At 43.1% G+C, this 10,685-nt stretch overlaps 1 long non-coding RNA gene across 1 annotated transcript in view; it reads right to left on the bottom strand.

Moving 5' to 3' along the window:
• Positions 1 to 1,414: 1,414 nt before the first annotated feature.
• The window catches only part of LOC109302555, a 16,509-nt gene continuing 7,238 nt past the window's right edge, over positions 1,415 to 10,685 (bottom strand). Inside the window, exons 2-3 of the long non-coding RNA XR_002098838.1 lie at positions 8,737 to 8,746; positions 1,415 to 1,426 (exon numbers count right to left, since the gene is read on the bottom strand). This is a non-coding gene — a long non-coding RNA (uncharacterized LOC109302555). The remainder of the gene's footprint in view (positions 1,427 to 8,736; positions 8,747 to 10,685) is intronic.

Below are 10,685 nucleotides of genomic sequence, written 5' to 3'. Positions count from 1 at the left end.
ATTCCCTGCTCCTGACAGGGTCCCCTCCACCTTGCCCAGGCCTGGCCCTGATGCAGAGAAGATATCCTCCCCTTGTTATCAGACTTAATATTAAACTCTAGGGTAGGGGGAGAACCACCCCCTGCATTGGATCCCAAACTAGTTGTTGCCCCGCTCATATGGGGCAGAGGAGGGGGAAGCGCAAAGTGGGGACTTAAGTCACTGTTCCTGCTTGGAGCTGGGAGCAATTCTGCAAGCCATGTCCCTGATCCTGGCTCAGGTGGTAGGGTGGGTGGACTGGGGTCTACTTGGGGAGGGAGGGGGGGAAAGGGGAGGTGAGGGGAGAAGGGAAAACTTCTGAGGCTTTTCCCTGCTCAAGCAGAGAACAGTGGGGTATGGCCAGGCCCCATCCTGGCCCACCCAGCTCCAAACCCAGCCTGGCCAGCTGAGGAGGATGTAGGCAGAAGGGGGGCAACAACCTCCTCCCTGGCTTATGTTGGACCCCAGCTGGGGTCTTCATGGTGGGGGGTGGGGAGGCAACCCCTCCCAAGCTTTTCCTCATGCAAGCAGAAAGCAGGGGGCATGGCCAGGATCTGCCCTGGCCACCTGAGGATGATGTGGGGTTTAAAACCCCTCCCTGGCCAATACAGGGCCCCAGTCAGCTGAGGTCTGTCTGGCAAGGGGAGGGAACCCCTCCCAGGCTTTTCCCTGCTCTCCACTTAAGCAGGGAAAACCCTGGGAGAGTTTCCTTCCCCTTGCCAGGCAGATCTTGGCTGGGATCCAGAATGGGCCAGGGAAGAGGTTTAAAGCCCTGCCCTGTCCTCCAACCTCCTCAGCTGGCCAGGCCAGGGCCTAGCCATACCCCTCAGCTGGGGTTGTTGCCATTGTGGGGTGTTGCCTGCATGTATATGTTATGGGGTGGGGGGGAGGTCACTACCATGCATGGTATAACATTTGGGGGTGCTTGAGTGGTGGTGGTGAGGCCATGTAGTAGTGGCCTGGGGAACCTGTAACTCTCTCTGTTGTGACCTGTGGTCTCTGCTGGTGCAGTCCATGTGGTGTGTGGCCCTATGGCAGGGCACTGTTTGTGCCTGCCACTTTAAGGGCCTGCAGCTGCCAGGTGCCTGATGAGGGCAGCCATTTTGAATCTAGGGCTGCCCATATAAACAGGGCAGTTCTGCTGCTGGGGGCAAGGCAACAACATTGCCTGGCCAGAGGGCTGCTGGTATCAGCTAGAGGTAAGGGAGGAGCTGTAGGGGATGGTAAGGAGGCTCCTGGTCCTGGGGTTAAGGCACCCCTAACCGCCTTTCACCAGGGTGATAACTGGCCTGGCATTTCCTGGGGGCTCCGGCACCACTGAGAGCCCCACCAGGCCATCCACTCCCGGCAGGGTGCAGCTTTAGGTCATGCCCAGGACCAGGGGCCTCCTTAGCATCCCCTACAGCTCCTCCCTTACCTCCAGCTGATACCAGCAACCCTCCGGCCAGGCAATGTTGTTGCCTGGCCCCCAGCAGCAGAACTGCCTTGTTTATATGGGCAGCCCTAGATTCAAAACGGCTGCCCTCATCAGGCACCTGGCAGCTGCCAGCTCTAGGCCCTTAAAGTGGCAGGCACAAACAGTGCCCTGCCACAGGCCCCTTTCCTTTTCAGTGTCTACTCTGCCACTCTGTAACACAGGGTACTGGGCAAGATGGACCTACAGTCTGACATAAATAGCGATTCATATATTCTTGTATGGACTCTCCCAGCACTGAGGTCTGTGACATGCTACTCCATTCCCTGGGGCAGGTGCAGGAAGCAGAAAAGACTCTGGGTACAGGCAGCTGTAACAAACAAAATAGCTTAAAGGCCTTTGAAATGGCATGTACAGACATGCTTGCTCTTTGAAACGTTCTGAACATGGCAGAAACACTCCAAAATAGTATATTTGAAATAAAGTGCTACTTTGGAGCATCTCACTTTTGGTTACATATTTATGAGGACAGTATGCAGGAACTTGGTTGGCACAGAGTGCAGGTGGACTTACCCCTTCCCATCTCTTGCCATACCCCTAGGGCAGCGGTTCTCAACCTTTTGAACCTTACGCCCCACCTATATAAGGTCAAAAAATCCTGGTCACACCAATCAATTGTGGTCCCCAAGAAGCCAGTCAACAAGCAGGGGGAAGGGGTCCCAAACCAGCCAATCAAAGCATGCAAAAGTGAAACCAGAAGTCTCACCATGGCACTACTGGTTTCACCACTGCGACCCGAGTCCCACCTAGAGGACCTTCATGTCCCACCAGTGGTATGCGTCCCACCGGTTGAGAAACCCTGCTCTAGAGCACTTGCTGGTGGTGGAGTTGGATCCTTAAGCCCCAATCTCTTCTACCTTCCCCTCTGAGCGGGTCCAGTGGACGTGGGAGCCTCTGCCACTTCTAATCACTGCTTACCTCTCAGCTCTGTCTCCATGCTGTCTCTTCCCCCCACCGTCCCACTCCTATAAGGGGAGGAGGGTGAGAGAGCTGCTGTAGAGGTTGCTGCTCACTGGCTGGTGTCAGAGGAAGCTGCAGTAGTTTTAAATGTTCCACCCAGGAATGGCAAGGGGACATACATTTTTCCTTCTTGAAGAGGGCATGCGCTTCTTGAAGTTTTTCTAAGTGTGTTTCACTTGGAAACATCTCAATTGTTACCTATCTCTGCAGTCATTGGCTGGCTCTCTTATGTGTGGCTACAATGCTTGATTGGAGAGGGGACAGCTAGCCAGTTAATTACTTCTGTTGCAAGAGGCTTACAGACCCCAGTACCGAGGAAAAGGCTCACGAAAACAAAACTATTTTCTGTTTTCTCTAGTATTTCCCCCTCTTCTATATCAAAAGTGGTGCTTGAGCCAGAGGCCTTGAAACCCTTCTCTACTGTAGGATTCCACCAGTAATGATCAAGAAGCCTTAGCTTATTATAAATCGACCACTTCAATAGACTAGCAGCAATTTTTTATTATTGTAATATATAAGAACCATCCAAGACTGGGCCACTTGGCATTAGATGCTTACAAACAGAATCACAGAGTTTAAATGGTAGGCATACAAGAGCAGACTGATTTTGGGAAGCAAAAGATTGGCTTAATAGCCCACGCTAGGAGAAATCTGGGGCTCTGTAATATACCTACTTCTCCACCTGAAACAAGCTTTGTATGGCAGCTCGCTCAAGAAGCCCTTTTCTGTTAAAATAAACCAGCAGCTTCTTCTTTCCTGCTAATCAGAAATTACTATAACAAGCATATCAGGCAGATGAGTCACGCTGGGTCAGACCAAGGGATCATCTAGCCCAGTATCTTACTCTAATGCTTTACAGAAACAGGGTACATGAAGAGATGTCTATGGTCTCACTGATGTTTCCAAAGTAATTAGAATACTACAACAAAATCAGGTTTGGAAGATACTTGTGTGTGCCTTACTAGCATGGCAATGTCTCTCTGATTTTAAATTATGACCACAAGAAAAGTGAAAAAATGACCTTAGAGACCAATTATATGCTCAAAAAGGTCAAATGTCACAACTAAATCAATTGTAAAATAATTAATAAAATAACTTAGAAAAATACCCTTTTAAGTAACTATCAAAGTAAAATCTTATCTTTGTGAAATGAGTAAGAGTTGAATTGTGTATCAACATTCACTCAGCCTACATAATTATCTCCTTCTCACAACAACATTACGATTCTATACAGTATGTAAATAATCACTGATTAGTTTTCCTGCCTTATCAACTGTTCTTTCTTGTGCATAAACTAGCTAATACTTTTATTTAATGCACTAAAGAGATTCATTTGCATATTACTTATCTCCCACTCACATCAAAAATTGCAATTAAACTTACAACTGTTTTATTTATAATTAAAATTAACAGATCCCAAGGAAATACAGGTTTACCAGTGCCCTCCAACTTATTCTTTGTGAACTTTTTAGTTTATTTATGCATTTTCCTGAACAGATTGTCTCTAATTCCCCCTGAGTGTGATTATCTCAGGATAACCACACCCCCTGGAATTGCTTTTAAGTTTATAATAAGAAAGGACTTTGTTGTGAAAAAATATGCTTTGGTTTTGTGCTTGAGAAAAAGCAGCTGGTGTTTAAATGCTCAATATCTCTTGTAGTTGGGTTGTTCACATTTATCAACCTGCCCCTTTTTGAATGGCCACTGTCAGACAGAAAATCACATTAAGTTCAACAACAGTTGTAATTAGCAGTGTCAATCAAAATAGGAGAATAATAGCCACATTAACACAATAACATGTTGATGTATGAAGAAGCAAAGTTCTTACTGCCTGAGGTAATGCTTTGGTCTAAAAAGAATAATTGCCAACTATTTCAAAGTGCTATAGTGAATTAAGTTTGGTTATAGCATAATTAGAAAGTAAAAATGAAGATGTGGATATGCTGGATTTAAAATTGGCAATTTTCTACCTGCAGTGCTTGAAATTTTCAAATGTCTGCTATAATGTATTGTGCCTTATTATTCTCAGGCACCATATCAGGTTGCATCATGCCATGTCTCATTATGCTAAATGACATAACAATACTATTACAGTCTACCCTGTGGTAGCACAATACTAGAAATGTAAACAAAATAAACATCTTCTTAGTAGAAGAGTTAAACTATATATTTTTGTTATGTTCATGTCTAGAGCTGATTAACCACTTTAACCTCTAGAACTGATATTTGATGCTCTGAAATCTTTCCCAAGTACTTGTCGGAGGTGGGAATAAAATATAAAATTTTGAAGGACCTCAGGGAATTAGGCACCCAGTCACCAATTCAGGTTGGTGAATACCTATATGAATTATGCTTCTTGTAATAGGCTCCTTATTTATCTTTGCAAAAGACTCTTTTTAAACAAGCTATACTGGAAATAATTGACAATCACGAATGCCAAACCCACATTTTAAATACAAGTTATGCACTTACAGGAGCTCCTTGGGAGCTCCGCACTTGCTGCCACTGCCATGCTCCCCCTGCTGCCACCAGAGCCATGCTCTGCCCCCCCCCCAGCCACTGGGGGCACTGCGTTCATGAACGCAATGCCTTATTCACGGATGTCGCCATTTGCAGGGGATACGAGAACGTATCCCCTGCAAATGGTGAGGGTCTCCTGTACTGAATTATAATAATATTATTTCAAAGTACTGTTCTTGGGCCTTGATTCTACCTTCAATCTAGTATATTTGCTACCCAGATAATTTTGTCCATTTGCTTATGTTTTGCTTTTTTCCTTGAGTTGCTAGATACATCTTTGCTGAAGGCAGTTAACTTTCATAGAAAATCATGAAGGTGCTAATTATGTCAAATCAGTCTTACAGATGAAATCTGGACACAAGATTTCACTTCATTTTAGTTACTGTGTTTACTTGATTCCAAGCTGAGGTTTTTCTTTGCCATTCAACACGGAGGGGAAAAAACCTCGTCTTAGAATTGGGTTTCGAGCAAAATATGCAGAAGAGACATCAGGAACCCATTTAGCAAGGTTTGGGATATTGAAGGACCCAGCACAGGACCCAGGGTAGCAAAATACCCAAGGGGCATGTGACTCAGTGCAGAAGCACCTGGCAGCACAGGGCCCATAGCAGAGGCAGACCCAGGGCAGCAAAGGATCCTGAACAAAAGCATAGACAGGAGAGGGACCTGGCACGGAGACACCAAGCAGCATAGGACCCAGCATGGCACCCACAGTGGTGAGGGACCCGGCCTGGAGGCACTGAGCAGTGTGGCACACGGCAGCAGGGGGGCAAGTGGTAGGGCAGGCTGGTGGAGGGACAAGTGGTGAGGAGGGGGAGACAAGGCCAGGCTGCTAGTCCCGCCTGACACTTGCTGCAGGGTGAGTGGGGGGGAATTTAAGATGACTCCCCAATAATTAGATTATATACATTGAAAAATGTAACAAAAGTATAATGTTTTATGCATGGAATCCGATTTTGGGGGAGTTGCCTTAAATTCAAAGTCATCTTGGATTTGAATAAATGCAATACATGGGAAATCTGAAAAAAGTATGTAAACCTATTGAAACAATTTAAGCACCAGAAAGGTCTGAAACAGGGAGCTATATTTTTTTAGAAAAACTGGAAGCAAGTCAAAATAACATATTTTCTAGAAAACTCGGAAAATTCATTCTATGCTCAAGATATCTTATCATTTTGGGAGGAATTCTATCTTTTTCATATCACTAAAAGAGGCTAAAACAGTACTACAATACAACACTTAACACCTTTGCTGCAGCACCACAATCAGCACTGACTTCATATATTAATGAAACAGAGGTCAAGTCAATCCTTGTCCCCATTAGTGCTTTCATAAACCTATTAATTATTTATGTGGCCCTGGACTACTAGGAGACAAAAACCCTGTTGGCCAGTATCACAGAAAAGAGGGTCAACCTACCACTAAGAAAAAAAAAAAATGGGGAACCGAATATAAACCTATTGGAGGTACATGACAATATAGGGTATATACAGGTGTATGAGCCTGGATGAAAAGAGAAAATTAGAAGATAATTTTATCAATAATTAAAACAAGAGAATATGTTAGGAAAAGGAAGGGAGGGGTCATTTTAGAAGATTTTAAGCTGAAAGTAAAAAAGAAGTTGGCATGGCTCCAAATGAGTATATGAATACCTGAAATGTCAACAAAAAACAAGTCAAAAGAAAGCTGTAGTAAAAGCATAGCCATTCTCCAGAATGCACACTCCACCACATTCGTTGTGAAATCTTTTGAATTACCATGCCACATTCCTATACAACAGCGATGAAAACATCCTTCAATAATTTATTATAGCCTTAAAATGACAAGGCACCTGCCATCAAAATGGATCTGAAAGTGGTCTGGTAATTTTCAAAATTATAGCATTTAACAGAATAATTCTTAGTAGCTTTATAAATGGGCTACTTACTGTAAATAGACCTAATTATCAACAACTGTTTGGGTAGCAACAGATATATTTAAAGACGTGCAACACTTTTCATTATCCACTCCTATTTTCAGTTAGTATACAGAGAAAGATGATTTCCTTTGGTGTACATTTTCTAAAATGGGATCTATTCCTGATTTGGAAGGGAAAACTTTTTTTTTTTTTTTAATTCTCCATGATGCGACCCTGAGTCTGAGGGAATCCACTTGGAAGCCTGCCAGAAACCAGAAAACCTGCCACACCTGGGACACCCAATTACCCAAAAGCCATAAGTCTAGAAGTTTGGAACTGGAAGAGACCTCTTACAACCTTGAGTCCAGTCCTCTACTATCTCTTATAATCCTTGCTTCCTTTGATGCACCATTCCTTTCTTAAACTGATCAACTACCATCTTCAAACTCGTTCTTTTTGCCCTCCATTTCTATTGGAAGGCTATTTCAGACTTTCTTCCTTCTGAGGGCTGGAAGCCAGTTGCCAGACTAAATGCATCTATGGTCAGTTAGAGTCATTTGTTTATGCACTGCTATCTTAAACAGTTTATTTTTTTCCTTCTTGGTATATACCCTCCAGATACACTTTTGGAAAACAAATCAGCCCTATCCCTCTATACCACTATTTATTAACCAAGCCAAAAATCTGTTGATAGGCTTTCTGTTCCCTTGGTCATATAAGACTTCTTTGTACCTGTATGTGAATTCCTTTTTCCTGCAACTGGTTGGCTACAACGTTATTCAGTATTCCAGACATGTCCACGCAGCCTTGTATACCAGTATGAATACTTCCCTATCTCTACTGGAAATACATTCCTGATTCAGCCTAACTTGTGCATTTGCCTTTTCATAGCCAAATCACACTGACGGCTCATCAACAAATTGTGATTGTCTAATAAACCCAGGTCTTTGTCCTTCTCAATTCATTCCAATTGATTATCTTCTCAGCTGACAGCTGAAATTCCTATCATCAGTCCTTAGGTGCATGCCCTTTGCACTATGAACTTATGTGCCATTTATATTGCTCTACTCCTTAAAAACAGCCAATACTTTCTGTCCAATTTTTTTCCCCTTCAAAATCTGTTTTAAAGCCACACCTACTATTGCAGTTGGCAGAGTAGGTCCAAATCATCTCCAGTAGAAAAATATTCCTGGGTTGAATATAAGATCAGCTGTTCCTATAACCATTTGTCTTGAAAGTTTCCATGCTAGCTATCTAGCTTTAGTTAAAACAGTAAGCCATTTCTCAGAATGCAAAAGTCATACATTGTTTAGTGCATATTTAAAAAATCCCAACAAAATACAGATATTTAACTTGGAAGTTGTAGTACTTTTCCATGTTCTGGAATACTATAATACAACTAGAGTGTGGCATTGGGGCAGCTGCCTTGGGGCCAGCTTGAAAAAAACAGCTGATATCATAGTTGTACTGTCACAATTGTGTGGTGGTCCTCAGAAGCTGCCCTGTGTGGCAGCTGCCTGGCCACCTAACCATGCATTATGCCTCTGTTGGAATGAGAGCTTGAAATATGATTGGGAGGGTCACAACATGGTCAGGGACATGATTCTTGGTGTAAATTCCCCTGAAGTTAGCCAAGTTACATGCCTCTGAAACTTCTCAGTTGAAACTTGGTCAGCAAAAACTTGCTAGATTTTCACCACTTTCTCTGAAGGTGAAGATTAGGCTGGACATGCTCCATTCCTAGGCATGCAAGGACTAAGCTGACTTTCCCTCCAGTTTCTATACAAGGGCTGTAAATAGATATCTCATTTGAGCACTGATCGTCCCAGGTTTTGATCTGGATGAAAATAGCAGTGCAACTACTTACACATGTAGCCCTTCCAAGCTGCATTTCCAGTAGGCGATAAACAGGGTGGAGGGGGAGAGGAATTATTAGCACATTTTATCTGGCATATTTCACGGGCAATTTCCATGAGCACAGAGAGGTAGTTAGCCAGGTTATTCTGAAGTCAAACAGAATTCAGGCTATAAGGTGCATCCCTGCCCTGCCCTGCCTTCTGCCTCACAGGTACCTGAAACAGGACAATGGGTATGAACATGTGTAGGGTGCAGGGACAAAAGGCTATCTCTTGGAAGAAACAGATACAAGATCTGTTTACAGCATAGCATACTGGAGAAACAGTCTCTATCCTTTTCTTCTGTAACAGATCCACAGTGAAGACAACACACCTCTACTGCTACTGGCTGTTGAATCGGCTTAGGACTAAAGATCGCATCAGGTTGAGGACTAACTAAAGACTGAAGGACTGCTGTTGATATGCAGTGTGGAGTAAAAAGGAGTTAAAAACGTATCTGAAGCTTCTACAAACATACTGGAACTAATCTGAACTTAGCTAGCTTGGATACTGTTAACGTAACATCAGGTTCAGTGCAGACTGCAAAACCCACAAGGGGCTGTAGGTTAATTGTCTTTTAGCTGGTGGGCTATTACACCTTAGTGGGAGTGTCTACGTGAGAAGTTCACTGCGTAGTAGACTAATTAGCTGCGCAATAAACGTCTCAGCGTCTACACATGTACCCCTATTAGCTAATTTACCCTGCAGCAGGATAATACTTGTAAATATAAGCACTAAACAAGCACTATCACATTGGCTGGGGCATGAGGGTGCTTTAGTGCAGGGGCTGCCTGCTGACTAGCTCTGTGCTGAATCTCCCTCATGCCCCTTCCTGCCCCTCTGCAGCTCATTGAGCCAAAGGGAGCAGCCCAGGCTGGCAGACTGACCCTGGTGACTCCATGCCAGCCAGGGCAGCTCCACCCAGGCTCCACAAGCTGCACCTAAAAAAACTGCAGAGCTTATTGCTCCAGAGTTAATTGCACCCAGGCATATGTTCAAACAGCACACCCAGGAGCAATTAACTCCAGAACAATAAGTTTTGCAGTTTATTCAAGTGCAATAATTGCACATGTAGACATGCCCAGGGTATATAAAGTTAGCTCATATGTGCCCACATGTAAGTTGTCATTACCCCTTTAACTACAGCAAAGCCACTGCTGTAGGAAGTTATGTTAAAAAATATTGTGCTAAAAAAAAATAGAAATTGGCAAGCGTCAACCCCCGAAAAATTAGAAAATTCCATCACTGCTTTATCCCAATGTAATTATTTTATCATCTAGGAGACATTGATAGTAAACAAATCAAATGGCTTTCCTTTTCTCTATCACCAACTTAAAGACTAATAGCTCAAGAGTATTTTCAAAATTCAAATTCTACTTCCAAGGACTGAAAGCCTCTAACCTATTCAGTCAGTTCTACTTTCTGGTCCAGACTATCAACAAGTACAAACTGGCTCCATTTGTTTCATATGTGATTTAAATAAAATATTTCACAAGCCATCAGGTTTATGATTGCTGCTTATTACCCTGAAAATGACTTTTTCAGGTAAACTTTCAAAAATACCAAAGTTGTTTTAAGATCCTATATCCAAAGTATTTGAATTCTGTATTGCTGTTCCTGTGAAAATTGTCACAGTTCCAAACTAAACACTATTTTGTCCTCTCCACCTGTTGACCGTCAACACTTACTGGGACTGAGATAGGAACCATCTTTCTTATTACCAGGCATCCTGATTTTCTCTGATTTAAAAAATCCCCATTTTTCAGTTAAAATAGTAACCCCAAATCCACATTTTTCTGTAATTTAAATGAAACACCACACACACACACACACACACAGTGGCATTTCATTTCAATCATGGAAAAATGTGAATATGGGGTTACTTTTTTTTTTTTTTTTTTTTTTTAAACTAAAAATTGGG

The sequence above is a fragment of the Gavialis gangeticus genome, unplaced genomic scaffold (assembly GCF_001723915.1).
Source record: "Gavialis gangeticus isolate Ggan-Ray unplaced genomic scaffold, GavGan_comp1, whole genome shotgun sequence".
Taxonomy (NCBI): Eukaryota; Metazoa; Chordata; order Crocodylia; family Gavialidae; genus Gavialis; species Gavialis gangeticus.
This window is presented reverse-complemented; position numbering and strand designations above follow the sequence as displayed.